The sequence below is a fragment of the Miniopterus natalensis genome, chromosome 10 (genome assembly GCF_054644295.1).
Source record: "Miniopterus natalensis isolate mMinNat1 chromosome 10, mMinNat1.hap1, whole genome shotgun sequence".
In the NCBI taxonomy this organism is placed as follows: domain Eukaryota; kingdom Metazoa; phylum Chordata; class Mammalia; order Chiroptera; family Miniopteridae; genus Miniopterus; species Miniopterus natalensis.
In genome coordinates, this window is record NC_142090.1 from 6,254,050 (window position 1) to 6,272,090 (window position 18,041).

An 18,041-nucleotide genomic window follows, 5' to 3' on the forward strand; every position below is an offset into this window, starting at 1 on the left:
CACACAAACTTTCAAACAAAAACAGGCAGTAGCTTTTGTCCTGAAAATAATTCAAAAGTGAACATTAAATTTAATTTTTTGTCTTAAAGGTGATAGAACTGTAAATGTATGGATCCTGCTAAGAAACCCTTCTTAAGGAGAAGCAATAGGAAAAAACAAAAACAACAAAATACTGTGTTTCAAAGGCGGGTTCAGCCTGCAAGTCTGCGTACGCAGATCTGACTTGGTTCTAGCTTTGACCAAGTTGTCTGCTCAGTGAACCCAAATGCAAAATGCAGCTCTAAACTCCACAGGCGTTATGAGATATTCTTTAAGAGTTGCTGCCTTTACAAGAAACTTACTGTTAATTTACACATAAACTTAATAGATTTTGAGTTTCTCATTAAAAATAAAAGAATGCTTTATGAAAATAAGCAATTATATTTGTCTTACAGCAGTTATTTTCATTTTAAAGTATTTCATGTTAATTAGCAACATTGGAATTAATTTTTAAGTAAATCAACTTTTAGTGCATTTAATGGAGGTGAAAGTTCCTTTATTAAGAAAATATAATTCAAAAATAAAGAGAGCTAACAAAATCTCTTTCTTTCTTAGCATGGAATAAAACCATTATTTTGGCCATCTGGCCTCCTTCAGTATAAAGTTCATTAGCATGCAATAGGTTAGCTTCGCTATATACAGAAAGGTAAAAATGTTCCTGTAGATCCTCCTTTTTGTAAACCTTACAAGTGGTTCAGGTATTGTCTCAGGCAGAATTCACTCGCCTCACTTGAACTGACTATGTCACTGGCTGAAGCCCACTATAGTCCAGTATGTAAAATGAGAAGAAAAAATATTTTAATTGTAGCAAGTCTCCTAGAGCTAGCAATTCAGGGTCAGATTATGTAAAGATAATTTGTCTATTCAGCTTAAAACCTTACAAAATGCATGAGTATACGACTGAAAAGAATAATACATTTCAGAAGATGGCATTTAGTCTCCCTCTTAACCTACGGAGCTTTAAAGTACTCGTATCCTTTATAATCAAAAAGTTTACCATTCACACTCTGGGGTTGTTTCTGTACCATAAATATGTCAGAGTCCATTTGTCAGGTGCGTTCTACTGTAGACAGGCAGGCATTCCGAAATGCAGGATGGGGAATCTAAAAGCAGGGTGGGGCATATGGAGATAAAATATAATGTAGAGGCACATTATAGTTTTGATAAAGCTCTTTAAGGCTCCAGAATAAGCTCTCACTTCTTGGTAGGATTAAAAATATAGCTTTACTCTAGGAGGAAATAAAAAACTTAAGTGCTGCTTAGGGAAACTAGTCAGCATGCTGCGCATTTATCTAGGATCAGTACGATTTTTCTTTCAGGCCTGCGACATTGGTCATTAATCACTCCAAGTGGCCAAGTGGAAACCTAAGGTGTCATCCATGCATAGCATTATTTCATAGGCGACTAGAAGCACATTTTAAAGTTCAGCTCACTGAGCCATTGAGCAACTTGCTTCCTCTTTGATCCATGCCTGTCAAACTGGCAATGATCAGAGATCGCCACTGAATCACTTTTAGCAGCATCACCATTTTTCAAAGCAAGGGAGCAGATGAACATATTTTGATTGCAGTGGAAAATACTTTGAAGGGCGTTAAATTGGCACAGAAATGGCATCGGAAGTATAATCAGAGTTTTAGTAAATCAAGATCAACCTCTTTCTCATGGATCAATCGCACTTCTTAATTTGGGTTGTTCAGCTGGCACTGTGCAGTCACCACCAGGAAGGTCCCCCCAAATTACCTCACTTTCATGACAGCTGAAAACTGTCAGACCCATCCCACGTTAGGCTGGAGGCAAAGGGAACTGCAGAAGAGTTATCTTAGGCACACATAGTTTAGATATGTCTGAATTTTTATGAAAAATGAAGCTGAAGCTATTCAGAAGACCGAGCCATAGGCCCGATTCCACCACTCACTAGTGACCTTGGACCAGGAACATGCCTCACCAAATATGATATTCACCCAGAAAGTAAAGTAATCACATGGCTGGCTCCACCTAACACCCAGAACTCCTATGAAGTTCAAATGAAATTATGCCTATGAGTGTGCCATTACAGTTTTAAATGCTGTGCAAGAGAAAACTTGATTGTCCACAGCTCTGATTGTGTCTCTTCACCTTCCAAGCGTCACCTTCCTCTAGACTTCAGGATGAGATGGTCCGCTTCGCACTCATTCCTCAGCTCCTCGCCCACCTCTCCTAACTCTGCTCCGCTGCCAGCCGGGTCCTGCCCTGGGACTCTATGGGGCGATTCCCCACCCGAGTGGGGCCGGGGGGGAGGCCCGGAGCCTCTCCACTCCCTGCCCTTCGCTCAGGTGGCCCTCTGGGTGGCTCAGTGGTTGAATATAGAGCCATGAACCAGGAGATCAAGGTTCGATTCCCCGCCAGGGCACATGCCCGGGGTGCGGGCTCGATCCCAGCAGGGGGCCTGCAGGAGGCAGCCGATCAATGACTCTCATCATTGATGTTTCTCTCTCCCTCCTCCTTCCTCTCTCTGAAACCAATAAAGATATATTTTTTAAAAGGGAAAGCTTAGGCATTATGGGGGAGAGAGTACACACTGTGAGAGAGGGGAGTGAGGCAAACTTTATAACTATACTGGGTATCTCAGTACTCGCAAGTTCCCCACACAAACACCCACTCAGAATTTTTCTTCAGGCTAGAAATTTCTAAATTTGTTAGACCATGACCCTCTCTCCTTCTGTCTTCCCTTCCTCTAACCTACAGTCTTCAAATTCCTACTTATCCCTTTGACACCTGCCCCAAAGTAAGGGGTAAGCTTCTCTTTGCATAACCCCTTCTGTGCCTTTACCAATAAGTCAATTTTTTGAATTTTTTTAAAAAACCTTATGGGTGTGAATGTGTGTTTGGCTGTTGTTTTATAATTATTAAGGTTTGCTGTAGGATTCTCACATACACACACAAAACGACAGATTAATCATACTTATAAATATTGATGCCAAAACGCTAATTAGAATCTTTTGGAACACAAATTTGTAGTATATTTGAATATTCAGAGTTTATTCCCAGATTGCAAGGATGAGTCAATATTAAGAAAGGCAAAAATATTATTTTCATACTAATCAGAGCTGATACAAAAATTACACAATTATCTTCATAGATATTTAAAAGGCATTCGACAAAACTGAAAACCCATTCTACATAGAAATCATTCAATAATATAGGGAAAACTGAGAACCGTAAATTATTTGTATATTTACATATAATTTGATACACTATGTTATATATTATGCATGTATATATAATACTAGAAGCATTTCATTAAAAATAGGAAAAAATAAAACACTCTCATCCCATACTTAACATTTTACTATAGGTATGAGCCAATATAGTTAAAAATGAAAAATTAATTAGAAATTTCTAGTTTTAGAAGATACCACTAACCAAGCAAGGTAAGAATATATTGAAAAATTATGGCTAAAAATAAAGAAAGAAAAATTATTACTAAAAATAAAAAAGAATATGGTAAGAAAAAATGTTTTTGAAGATGACACAAAGAAACAAAATACTGTTTACAGTAGCTACAAAAAACATAAGCTATCTAGAAATAAGCTTAACAAGAAATATGTAAATGATACAGGAAGAAAATGTTGAACACTACTAAAACTCAAAAGAAGAGTAAATAAAAAGAAACCATACAATTTTCTTAGGCAGGAAGCATTACCACATCAACACTACCAAGTTAATTTATAAATTTAACTCACAATAAAAGTAATAATATGTATTTTATTTTTATAAAACTGAGGAAGCTCATTCTAAACTTTATTGGGGAAAATAAAAAAGTAAAATTAGGCAGTAAATTTTAAAAATATAATAATGTTGACGGGAACCGGTCACATCAGATAGTAAAATACATTATAATAAAGTCTCAGAACTTTAAAAGGTGGAATATGGTCACGTTACTAGATTTACCTACAAATAGAGAAGAATATTTTAAATCCAGAGAATAGACTCAAATATATTGGAGAACTTAGCATATGATGAAGGTGGCATTTTAAATCAGTTAGACGAAGATGTCAATATTGAGTTAGGATCACTGAGTAGCCATCTGGGGAGCAAAGTCCAGATACAATAAAGGGTTAAATATAAAAATTAAATTCATAAGAATGCAAGGGAGTGGCATGACAGTGTAAGGAGCTCCACAGATCTATTTCCCAGCAAAACTGGTGAAAATTATTTTTAGAAAAACAACAAAAAAACAGCCATCTAGAGTCTCTGGAAATGATTTTATGGACATGCATCAAATAACAAAATATTCATTCTAGGAAATCAACTAAAACATGGACACGGCCAACTATCTCTGTCCCCAGGTGTGATTGACAGGTAAGTATCTTCCCTGTCACCCCAGCTTTACTGGGCATGCATCTATCTCCCCCTTATTTAATTCCCTTCCCCCAGTGGTTTGCAGGGAACATGTCTATAACGTCTGGACTTCCCTTTGCTCCTTTCCTACTATTAATAAGTAGCTAACTACCACAGTATTAATTTTGTGTTTGACATTATATATTTAGAGAGTAAGCACAGTTATTTTAAAATTTATGTAGGAGGTTTGCTCATTTTATTCTGGATCCATAAAGTTCTAGCTTTATTTAGAAACAGACTCCTATAGGCTCTAGACATTTGTCTGGTCCTGGGCCTTAACTTCTGTCTCTCTTGCTGTGGAATGCCATCAAATCAAAGCCCTGGAGAACTTGATCAGCAAATGCCCACAAGGCAAAAATAAATTTAGTGTTTCTATTTCTGCTGATAGGACTTTATTTAAATATTGGGCCTTGGAGTTTCCCATTGTCTTTCTGATTCCTCAACAGTTTATAATTTTTTTTACAAAACACATTTCTTCCATCAACTTTTATTGTTTTTAGTGGAAGAGTTCATTACCAAAAATTGGACAAACTACCCTTGATCTTAAAATATGTATTTTGACAAGAATGTAGATAATGTTGATAGATGTTAAGTTAAAATGCCTTCAGAAGTATAACTAATATCTTTTTTTCACTTTACTTTAAATATAATCTTTCACTTGAATGATAAAACCCCACTGTGAAGCAATTTAGACTAACAGATGACTTTTAAATCAGCATTTTTTATCATACATACAGCATATGGCTTTTTGTTCTATTTTATAACACTGTAAGATTAGGGCTTTTTTGGTACTCAACAGAAATTGGCAATAAATTTGTTGTAAAACAAAATTTTAACATCTAGGTAGTGTAATGGTAAATAAAAGTTTAAAATAAGAGGCTTAATTCTCCATCAAAAATAAAGAGACTCCTTGTCTCCTCCTTAGGGTACTTACTTGAGAAAATGTGTAAGTTCTTTCAATACCTCTTTGAAATGTATGCTAATCTTTTTTAAAAGCCAAATAAGTCTCTCACCAGCTTTACAACTAATTCTGCGTTTCTCCAGTCCCTGGGAACCATCGCTTTGAAATGTAATCATCAGGAAGCTAGGGCCCCTGCCTCACCAGGCCCGTGGGCTCAGGGGTGCCTAACTTCACCTGCATCTTGCCTCTCTCCAAATTGCAAATATATATATATATATCTTCCATTATAAAGATATGAAAAGTTTATTTTTCCTGTAGATAAAGCCAATTAACTAATACAAATGGTCACCTCAATTACCAAATAAATTTGTAATGAACAAATGGTGCTGCTAAGTCCTTTTGTTCAAAAATTCATTTTGTTGATCTTAAGAAAACAGTTGTCTTTCTTGTTGCATTGTTATGAAACAGAGAAATTTACTTTCCTTCTGCCGTGCTGTACATAAAAAGTCATAAAAAGACATTAAGTTTTTCTATTTATCACTGATTTTAAACAATTTGATTATGAAGGGTCTTAGTGTACTTTTCTTAAGTTTCTTATGTTTGGGGTTCTGTGAGCTTCTTAGATTTGTGGGTTTATAATTTTCATCAATTTGGAAAATTTTCAACCATTATTTATTCAAATATTTTTCTGTTCTCCCTTTACAATCTCCTCCTTGGGATATTCCAATTACATGCGTATTAGACCATTTAAAGTTGTCCCACAGCTTACCCATGGTCTGTCAATTATTTATTTTGGGTTCCTTTCTCTTCTATGTGTTTCACTTGGAGTAGTTTCTACTTTTATACCTTCAAGTTCATAAGTCATTTTCCTACAATGTCTAATATTCTGTTAATTCCATCTAGTGAAATTTTTTTATCTCACACATTGTTATTTTCATCTCTAGAAGTTTGATTTGTGTCATTTTATATCTTTCATGTCTCTGCCTAACTTTTTGAATGCATGGAACATGGTAAAATAACTATTTTGATATCTTTGTCTGCTAGTTCTGACATCTGTGTCAGTTTTTAGTTGGTTTCAATAGATTGATTTTTCTCTTAATTATTTGCACTATTTTCATGCTTCTTTTTTAGTCAGCAAATTTCTTATGGGAGGCCAGACATTGCTAACTTTTACCCTGTTAGGTGTGTGCTGTGTTTGCATTCCCATAAATATTCATGCCATGCTTTCTGGAATCAATTTGACCCTTCCTTTAAAGAGTGTTGGGCTTTGTTCTGATCAACAGCTAAGTTACTTGTGGTTTAGTTTCTTCCTTTCGAGCCTTTTTCTAAGGTTAGATTGGGCAAATCTAGAATGACCTTTATTCCAGTTTTTTTGTTTGTTTGTGTGCGTTTTTTTACTACTAGATATGGCTTATTTAGTGTCCCAGTGAAGGTGATCTTGAGTGACCTGGCTGGCTGGGACTTAAGCAGCACTCCTGTCGATGTGAGCCCTGGAAGGTATTCATCTCTCAGGTCTACAGCCATTCTCTGCTTAACTTCATGGAGTTTCACTCTTTGACACACATCTTATTAGTCAGTAAAGACTTAGAGGGCCTTTCGAAGATTTTTAGAGCTGTTTGTCTACATGGTTCTACTTCTCTCTTTTTATTTAAATTAAATTAGTTGGGGTGATATCGGTTAATAAAATTATATAGGCTTCAAGTGAGCAAAAGGCTCACAGTTTGGCTGAAAGGTAGAATTCCATCTCAGCCAGGGGAAGGGAGCTCTGCCCAGCCCAATCTCTACATCTCACCTAAAGGGAAATGGAAAAGCCTCCATGTCTATGGGACAGTGTCTCAAGGTCAGACTGAGAACACTGGGTGACACTCATTGCACTAGGGAAGGAAACAGTGGCCTAGGGTCCCTGGACTCTCGGGAAGAACAAAAATACTATGAAGACCAAGTCCCCAAACAGGGGCCCAATGTGCCCTCCAGAGAGGGAGATTTCATCAGGACACTGGGCCAAGTCTCTAGCAGAGCTGGGAGAGCTACCCAAAAAGATGCTCAAAGCCAAAGGGGAGAAAGTCACTGGATCAATTTGCAGTTTCTGGCGTTCACAGCAGCAACATCCTTCAACCAGCACAACTACGGACTTGAGAGACGTGAACTTCCGCCCTAAAGGTCTATGTACCTCGCTGTCTGCTTCCCTATAAGCGTCAAACAAAATATTCCAAGGCGTGCAACAAAAGGCGAGAAAATACAGTCCGAAAGGATCACGCAGTCACCAGGACAGGCTGTTTTCACTGCTCCCCTTTCAAACTGCCGAGGACAGCTAGAAAAGTCAGATAAAACTAAAAGAAACCCAGCAGCCACAACTCTCTGGCAAACTCCACCGCCAACCAGCCTGGCTTAACTTGCACCAAATCATTTTGCAGGCCCCCAAATCTTTCAGACACCCCTGTCCCCTAAAGCTGAGCCCGAGATCGGGATTCTCATTCCAGCGATTTATTCAATTTGATATCCTCAGGAGTAATGTGGTAGGAAGTTTTAAAGTTTTCCCCACTTACTCTAAGGCCTGGAAAATACAGAAACCTTGAAGCCAGCTTCTCCGAGCTCTCTCATCGCCTCGGCGCTTCTCCGTAACTCCACTGTCTCCAAAATTCCTCCACTCATTCATCCTGTATGCTTCTCTCCCTCCCATAGAACCGCAAGGAAAACTTCCTAAATTTAGTTCCGCTTCTCATCTCATCACTTCCTCTCTCATCTTCAATCTCATCATTTCTACGCATTTTTTCTTCTAAAGAATCTATTTGTTGGTACTGTTCAATCTTTGGCCCACCGCTTTTTTTTATTAACAAGTTTTTGGAAGAATCATTTTGGTTGCTCTCTCCATTTGATCACCACCTGTTCATTCCTTAGCCACTTTCCTTTTTTTGGCTCTAAACTTGCAATATAATCACGTGTATTTGGAAGCAGGAAAGACACATTTCGGGGGATGATTTTTCAGCCTCCAAGATAATGTTGAAATGATTCCATCCAAGATCAGCTATCTAATCACCAAATTCAATGGCACTTTTTCAGTTCAAAAAGTCCTATATGTCATTCACTACCATCGATTAGTTCCTTTTTAAAATGTCTCCTATTTGGTAAAATGATATAAAGAAAATCGTGTATCTCCTAGACTTAGAAATTATTATGAAGAAAATATTATTTCTATTTGGATGTAATACTTTGATGAACTACAATCAATAGCAAAAAACGTCCCTCTCAAATGAAGATGTTCTATTGATTGTAAGGCCACTTGTTACACAGAAAATTTAGATGAGTGTGGTATTCAAGTTTGGGTCCAGAGTAAGATTATTCTGCATAGGAGAGGGAGGGAGGGAGGGAGGGAGGGAGGGAGGGAGGGAGGGAGGGAGGGAGGGAGGGAGGGAGGGAGGAAGGAAGGAAGGAAAGAAGGAAGGAAGGAAGGAAGGAAGGAAGGAAGGAAGGAAGGAAGGAAGGAAGGAAGGAAGGAAGGAAGGAAGGAAGGCAGGCTTCTTTCACAATTCACAAATGTTTAGCTCATACACACACTCCCATATGGAAGTTCCAAATGAAAGGAAGCATAAAGCTCTTTAAAGTTTTCTGCTCAGGAGTTAAATGTTGCTCCTAGGTTGATCGCTATAGTTCAAATTCTCATCAAAGAGATTTCTTTTTCTTATAAAGAGCGCACTACTTCGCCCACACCTTCGGATCTGGTGTGTACATAAGCTTATGCTCTGTGGCTAAAAGCGGACACCCACGTGTGACCCCTGGCAATGGTGCCTTAGAGACAGCGGCTCTGTCACCTTCCAGCGCCCTAACTGTGCCCCACCCTTTACTGATTCCCTGTTTCGGGGCGACTTTCCAGGCAGGCGTCAGCTTGCCAACACCAGCCTAACTCCTGCCAACTGCTTGGTAAGCTCACCGCGGGCTCTCGGGGCCTGAAGCAGCAGCAGATCCCCCTGGGAGTGACTGCGAGGGAGAAGGGGACCCCACTAGCAGCCTCCTTGCCCAGTCGCTTTGATGGTTATACCCGCATTTAGAAGTCATCGCGGCTGTGAGGGCCCCCTCTGGGCTCTGCCTGACCGCCCAGGCCGTCCCTCCTGCTGCTTTCAGTCACCAGCATCTGCAGTGCAGGCACCTCAGCGCCAGGAGGGGGACCGGAGTGTCACCAGCTGTCTAATGCAATCACTTCGGAGTGGGAATGAGCCACTTGGAAGCCCAGGGCCCTGGCCCGCGCCTGCAAAGCTGAGCAGCAGTGGAAATGCAGGTTTGGGGGGTGCCACGCCCAATTCTCCTTTAGCCAGGCTCCCTTTGCCTCTATCAAAATGCTAGATATCTATAACCGCTTTAACACAAATGCAGCTGAAGGCCCCTGAACCCGGTTTACCAGAAGGGCCTGGGATTCTCCAGCAGAGGCCTCGTTAAGGAAATTCAAGATTCCCGGTCAGGCTAGCAGCGCTGCTTCTCAGCCCTGGCATGACAGATGGAATGGCTGGCTGTGCGTGTTACCAGCCCGAGGGTGTTTCATTCCCTTGATCCCTTAAACAACAGTTGAAGGATTTTTTCAGCATTAACTTCTCTCTTTTCAATTCCATCATCGATCCGTAATTCATTTCAGGAAGTGTGTGGCTGGGCAGCTGTCTCAAGATTTCATTGGTTTCTTTGGATGTTCACACCCACTTTATTTTATTTTATTTTATTATTTTAATTTAATTTAATTTAAATTTAATTTTTTTGTACCAGAGACGAGATTTTGCCAAGAGCACTTGGTTATGCGTTGAGGGATCCACCTGTATTCAGTTTCACATTTCCCAGATCCTCTGTCATATTCAGGTGCCTAGAAATACAGGAGCACTTCCCTTCCCCAAAGAAAACTTAGTGATGGTGGACAGAGAATAGCCGTGGAAAGGAAGCGGAAAACAGAGCCTGCACCAACACACGGAACCCTTAGGGGAAGTTCCAAATTTTCACTCAACACTCTCTTACTTGGACTTTACACCTAATGGTGGCGAGCCCAGCATGTGATTTTCAAATCAGGCCACTCGTGAAACTTATTCCGGCATTAGGTCCCCCAACTGTACCTTAAATACTATTGCTGGGCAATAAATCAGTAACCAAGTGCTAATAAAGATGATTCATGGGGAAGAAATCCTTTCTTCTAAACATGCGATTTTAAGGATTGTTTCTTGAAGGTATAAAGTATCTTTCCAGTTACTGGGATTTGGAATAACAAACCTACAGAGGTATATAGGAAAATAAACAATTTTTAATTTAAGCATATATTTACAGTGATTAATATACAGGCAATATTTTCTTGTCTGAAAAGGCAACTGTGTGCACACATATATTTGCTCTATGAGCTGAGAGGACCCAGAAACAACACGGCCCTGGTAGCAATGAGCACACCTAGCACTTAAATGTTAGTTTCTAATACCATTCTGCAATAAAAGGAACCAAGTTTCCACTCCTAGGAAAATGTCTGATTCTAGAAAACATACAGGATGCTCCTGGATCATCTTGAATGCCAGAAAGGAAATGCCAACTACATAGACACACACACACAAGTAAAATAATAAAATAAAATAATAATAAAATAAATAATGGAAACCTCTCAAAGAGACATAAGAACCAACTAAAAGAACTCCCAGCTGCCAAAAATTTTATACTTTGGGTTATATCCAAAATATAAAAATATTGGGAGCCTATCCTGATATAAAAATAACTGAATAAATAAATGAGGGAGAAATGACAAATTTCTCATTCAGAAGAATTCCAAATAATTTAAATAGATACTTTACCCTCAATGAGGTGAAATATATCTGCCCACTCCCTCATTCTGGCTACTTATAGTAACTTCCTTTGAAAAACTGCAGGATGCAGAAGGTGGGAAATAGAAACTCTGTCAAACACGTCAGCAAGGTGACCGAGGTTAAAATCAGCACTAAGAAGCCATGCAGGCCATGCAAACCCTTGGTGCGATGTGATTAAAATGGCCCCTCACTTCTGTGGTGTTCCTCCCAAGAACATACAATCCTAATACAATCATGACAAAACATCAGACAGACCTAAACTGAGTGACGCTGTACAAAATACCCGACCATAACTCAGCGTTGTCAAGGTCATCCAATACAAGGAAATCCGTGCTTGCGTGAGCACCACGTGTACTGAAGTTTGAACGATACAGAGAAGATCAGCGTGACCCCTGAGGCAGGGTGGAACATGCAAATTCAGGAAGTGCTCCATATAAAAAACTTGAAAAGAAATTTTTAAAAAATCTGAAAAACTGTCAGAGCAAAGAGGATCATAAGAAGGCATGAATACTAAATGTAATATGATATCTGGGATAAAATTCTAAAAAAAAAATAAAGGACATTAGGTAAAAACTAAGGAAATCCGAGTGAAGTATGGGCTTAATCATTTATCAGCAGTGGTTCCTGAATTGTAACCGAGGTACCATATTATAGTAAGATGTTAATATAGGCAAAGCTGGCTGCGGGGTGTATGGGGACCCTGTACTATCTTTACAATTTTCCTGCAAATCTAAAACTATACTAAAGAAAAAAATTTTCTTTTAAAAAGGGGCAATTGTGAAAACTTTTATTTCTTTCACATAGGAAATATTTATTGGCTACACATCCTTTAACCGTGTTGAAGCAAATCTCCCTATTTTTTATTTTTTCTATAGCATTTATCACCACTTGACATCACGTATATTGAAAACTGGAAAGTAATTATCATGAGGGCAGAGTTTCCTTGTGTTTTCTTTAGTGCTCCATCACCACTGTATCAGTCAGTTCCTGTTGGTTAACAAATCACCTAGAATTGAGTAGCTTTAAACAAATCATTTATTATTTCTCACACGCCCGTGGGTCTATAGGCCTGGCTGGTCTGTGCCAGGTTTGCTCATGTGTCTTTGGCCAGCTGGCTGGTGGGCTGAGGGCCAGCTGCTCGGGGATGGCCTGGGCTCGAATGACCTGGCTCCTCTCTCTCTGTCCCTCAAATCCTTACAGCGGGTTAGCATAGGTGTCTCTCACAGTAGTCACAGAGTTCTATAAAAAGGAACTGAAATTTGTAAGCTTTTTAAAAATCATCTACTAATATTAACTTTGCAGGTGTTTGATGAGCCCAACCACTGGCCAAGCCCAGAGTCAGTGTTGCCAGGGGACTATCAGAGGCTATGGCTCCAGAAGTGCACCCAAGGGGGGCTGTTGATGCAGTCAACCTACGGCAATCATCTAGAAGCGTGAAAACAGACACTTGATCAATATTTATTGCCTAACAGGATGAAACAATTTTCCTTAACATAACATAAACATTTTATTGCTTATATACTATGTGTATAGCACACCAGTGTTAGGAGCTACAGAAATTTCCTTTAAAATTTAGAGTCCTATAACACATATGCCAATAAGCAACATATAGTTACTGATCAAATTATTGAAAGTTGTTGTGTGTGTGTGTGTGTGTGTGTGTAGCCGGAGGGAAGGGGGTACCGGGGCTGGGTAGAGGTGAGCAAAGGAGGAGGAATGGGGACATTTGTAATAGTGTCATAAAATAAAGATAAAAATAAAGATAAAAATAAAATTTAGCTTCATCGGATTTCAAAAATAATGTCATAGAAACTAAAGAGGAAAAGCGATGGAAGGAGCTGGAAGCAGGGAAGACAGATCACAGTTTTAAGAGATTTTTTTTTCTATAAAGGAGGGAAGAAATGGATAGTGTTAGCTGGAGGGTGGTGTGGAGTCAAAGCATCTGAGGTTTTATTTTATCTTTGGCTTGACTTTATTGTTTTAATTTCCAGAACACGTGTGTATGCCAGCGGCGATGGCATGGCTGAGCGAGGGGGCCCCTGGTGGGCGAGCCGCCCGGAGTGGAGGGCGATGTTTCAGGGCCCGCTGCGCCGGGCGGCCGGGCCCTGCAGGCCCCCCAGCTGCGCCCCCCCAGCTGCGCCCCCCGCTCCTGCCGGCCGAGAGCCGGGAGCCCCAGGCCCCGCTGGCCGCGCCTCGCAGCCGCGCTTCTCTCCCTTCGCCTGCCGATTTGTTTCACACCCGTGGCTGTGAGCAAGTCATGAAGCGTGCGGAACGTCACTGCCTCTCGCTTCCCTTACGAAATGAAACTCCTGTCTTTACAAGGAAAACGCTCAGGATCATCTGCTGAAAAGAACGGAGAGACAGTAAATGCTGTCAGCCCCCCCATTTAGAAGCCGGTTAAACATTTTTTAAAAAGTTTACTAGACACACAGTTATTTAAATGATGGCTGCTTGCTGTAATGGTTTCGATGCCAACGGCAGAGGGCGAGGGGACCTTGCAGCAGGTAACGAGCACGGAGGGGCTGGGGACACCTGGAAGGGCAGGGCCAGGAGCTGAAAGGCAGCAAGGGGGCAACGGGCAGGGTGGAAAGGGGGGGCTGCGGCCCAGGGGGAGGTTCCGAGGCTGCTGGATGCCTGGCTTGAGTTGGCCTCGCTCGGGGTGCACCCGCGCCCACACCGGACACAGGGCCCAGCGCCCTGCCTTAGAGTTTGCAGGGAGGGACGGGGCCAGCCGAGATGAAATGACGAGAGGAGCCGCCCGCCAAGCAAGGCCAGCCCCTGCCCGAAGCTGAGGCCTGTGCTTCATGAAGCTGAAGGCGACGCCGAGGTCCCTGAGCCCACTTCTGCTCCCCCAGGGGTGGCCGAGCTGAGCGCAGAGGCCCAGGGGTTGCTGGACGCCTGCTCTGGCCCTGGCGGGGACTCACAGCCACGCGGGCCTAGGTGTCATCACACCGCCCCCTGGGATTTAGCAGCGTGGCCCAAATAACTGTGCTAACCTTGTGCATGCACTACACAGCCCCCCAAAAAGGGCAGAGCCCTGGGGGTAAAGCCTCTCCACTCTTTGTCTGCCAATGAACAAATATAATGGTTTGAATTATAGTGTCGTTAACTTACCAGAAAAAAATCCTGCAAATATCCTAAACACCATGAATTGATGCTCATAAAACTAGGAGTCATTAATAACCACCTGTTCTGCAAAACGGATCCTGAATAGCCTTCCAGATGGCTCCTTCAAATAAAAGTTTGTTGAATAAAAACCATTCACATCATTATGATTGATTAAGAGTTAACTTTTAGTATTGGAAAAATGGGTAAATATCCTTTATGTTTTTCTACTACATAGATGTGCTGGTTGATATTAAAATTTTAGAAGTAGCTGTGCATAATTAACTTTAAACCCCATTTTTATCTCAAAGGAAGTGACAATGTGCTGTGTAATTATGAGTGATTAACTAACCCTATTTTTTTCAGTGCTTTTACTGAAGAACTAATTTGCAGCTCAGAAATTAATTATATGCATTATTGCTTTGTTTTACTTATTTTTAAAATTTTCATAAGTCGATAGTATTCTTTGGTTACACATGTATAACATTTCTGGTTATACATGTATTTTTACACTTACCTATATTGCAAGTAAGTAGTTTTTACTCATGGAAATACAAAGTTTATTATTAAACAAATTGAAAAATAAACTTTTGAAAACAGTAATCATAGGAGGAGTCTATGGCAAATATTGTCAAGGTATTAATTAAAAAATACTGAACTTTGGGTAATGCTGCCTTAAATAAAGAAATTTTAAAAGTTGACCATCCTTTATCAAAGGCATATCTTTTCCAGACATCAGTGATTAAAGAAAATCAAATTTCTTTTTCAAGAACATTCTGGAGTTAGAGTCATTTTCTTAAACTTATACTACATTTCTTTAAATAGCATGAAAAACCTATAAAGATGCTTTTAAGTTAATGGTGCTTAAGCATGATTCCCAGTGTATCAGGGTAATCTTAAAAAATTATTGTGTCACAATATAACACCCGAGTAGGTATATTTATACCTACATTAACAAATGAAAATTTTAAAAACTGTATCACTGCTACTCAAACACTAAGAGATGGGCACAAATGCTCATAAAGTCCTGTCCTTGAGAGATCAGCTACCCTGAGGTCCTGAATTGCAGCAACAGGCATTTGAATGACATTGGCGCCAGCACCTTTTGGTTAGCCTGGAGCAGGTGAAGACCAGAGAGTGCAATATGTGAAAAGTTGCCTGTGTTTTGTCTTGGAAAGATAACTATCGCTTTTTCCCTAAAACTTGCTTATGATACTCGGAGGCTTTCGGGCTTAAAGACTTGAAACCTGAAAGCTGAAATCTCTCTGAATTATTTTTACTATTGACTCAGTGACAAGGTCAAGGAAAGATGACTTTGACATTGATTGGACTGAAAACATTAGCAATAGTCTGGCCCAAATTATTTATTTTCCTGTATCCACTCACTTGTCATCACAGGAGAAGCTAAGAGAAGAAAGGGACCTGATGCCTTTCTTCCTTTTAGAAATGTGGGAGCTTAAGAGGACCTACCTGAAAGATCACCTAACACACCTATTGTCTGTGTGAAGACATTAAAGAGTATAAGTGGCTGGCACATGCCCATGCGCACGCTCACATGCACGCATACACACACACACATGCACACATAAAAAAAATGATACATAAAAAATGATACATAAAAAAAATCTGCATGTTCTTTGCAAGATAAAATCTTTCCCAAATGATGTAAGGATTTTCCACATCTGTATGCAGGTTATTTCTTTCAAACCAAAGTAACACAGATCCATACATTTTAGCTTATGACTCGTCTGCATTTTCTGACCTAAAATGTATCTCTCCAAGAAATACGCTTTTCCTGAGAACTTAGTGAGAGCAGCAGGAAAAAATGGTGACTGTTGAGAACCGGTATTGAAAGTCCTGAGACCCTCAGCTCAAGGCAATGGCCCTCAGTTGGGCGCCTTCAAGGTTAGTTGTTTGGGGCTCTCTCACAGCTAAAAGAATAACTCTATTTTATTTCTTCAAAACACTGCAGACCCACAGAATTTGTTTTATGGTCATAAAAGTAATAATTCCTGGTTATTACAGAAAATCTGATAACCTGGAAAAGAACAGGAAAGATAAAAAAAATCAATCACAATCCCACTGTGGTGGGAAGTTATTGATTTCATTCTCAGAATCCATTCCTACTTCCTAAAATCCTCAGGCTTTATTTTTGAATCCATGTGTTTTGGGGAAAGCAGATGACCCTTTAAGCCCCAAAGGGGTGCCCCATCAGTGGACAACCCCCGTCCACGGCCACAGTGGTAGTTTCAGGAGTAAAACTGTGTCTAAGTCAACTGTGTAAATGCTTTTTATTTTAAAGACAGTGTCTCATCATGTTGAATGCTAATTTTCCCAATCGGTTTCTGTTTAATTTAAGATCTTTTAACAGAAATAATTTTTGACATTTTTATCCATGCAAGTATACTTTTTTCTTTAGAATTTTGTCATTACTTTAATCATTAAAAGTTCATTCCTCCTATAATCTGAAAGTCCCCCCCAAATTCATATGTTGAAATCCTAACCCCCAAGCACAATGGCATTTGAGAAGCGGTTGGCTCATGTGGGTGCGGCCCTCACGAATGGTATCAGTGCCTTAAGCAAGAGACCTGGCGAGGCTCCGGGGCTCCTTCCACCACGAGGACACAGGCTATGAGCCAGGAGGAAGGCCCTGACCGGAATCCAATCATGCTGGCACCTCCATCTCAGGCTCTAGAACTGTGAAAAATAAATACCCGTTGTTTATAAGCTACCCAGTCTGTGGGATTTCGTTATCACAGTCTCACGGCATCGTGGTTTGCATTAAGGGAATATTTTAGTGCCAGTTCCAAAAGCAACTGAGACACTGTCAGAAGTACCTTCTGCCCTTGGAGTCCTAAGGCGATTCTTTTTCTCCCAGATATTTTAATCACCAATTTATTTAGCATTCGCTCAGTAGGTTCATCGAGTTTATATTATGCGTTACACACTAGTAGACAGAGAAACAGTTTCTGTTAGAATGAAAACAGGATTATAATGTCACAAAAATGTGCCTTGGAGAACTGTGGGAGATACTCTCCCCCTTCGCCTCATGCGTGAGGTATTAGGATGGACTCTGTGGAGGGGTTTGAGCAGGAGAGAGAGGAATTCAAAGAAAAGAAGGGCTTAGGCAGGCCCTAGCCAGTGTGGCTCCATGGTTAGAGTGTCGGCCTGGGCACCTAAGCACCGAAGGTCGCTGGTTCGATTCCCAGTCAAGGGCAGGTACCTGGGTTGCAGGTTCCTTCCCCAGCCCCAGGTAGGGCACATGAGGGTGGCAACCAATTGATGTGCCTCTCTCACCACCACACTCCCTTCCACTCTGTCTAAAAATCTATTGAAAAAATTATCCTCAGGCAAGGATTAACCAAAAAAAAAAAAGGGAATGGGTTAGGCAGAAGCATAAAGAGGGAGCAGTGCAGTGCAATGATTCACTTTTGCTGGAACTTAGGATCCAGGGCGGAAAGTAGTTACAGATAAGACTGGAGAGATGGAAATAGCAGAGCACGGAGGCCTTGAGAGTCAGATGCTAATGCACGTTATTTGGGGCAGAATGGGTCCCTTCAAAGGGTTTTTGTAGGAAATTTTAGAAGAGATATGTTTTAGGAACTATCTCCTCAAATTATAGTCAGTTTAAAGAAAAGACTGAATGATTCCATATTTCTGAACCTTAGAATAAAATGAGAAGAAACTCTGGTAAGCTTTTGATACTGTCAAAGGAACTTCCTAGACTTAACCCTAAACCCTGACTCAAACCCTAACTCAAACCCTAACTCAAACCCTAACCCTAACCCTAACCCTAACCC

The 18,041-nt window shown here is 40.4% G+C and overlaps 1 non-coding gene across 1 annotated transcript; it reads left to right on the forward strand.

The window, feature by feature from the left end:
• The first annotated feature begins 11,466 nt into the window (after positions 1–11,466).
• Positions 11,467–11,575, forward strand: LOC148092168 (U6 spliceosomal RNA). Its single transcript, XR_015715253.1, has one exon. It is a non-coding gene; the product is annotated as a U6 spliceosomal RNA (small nuclear RNA).
• Positions 11,576–18,041: the final 6,466 nt, after the last annotated feature.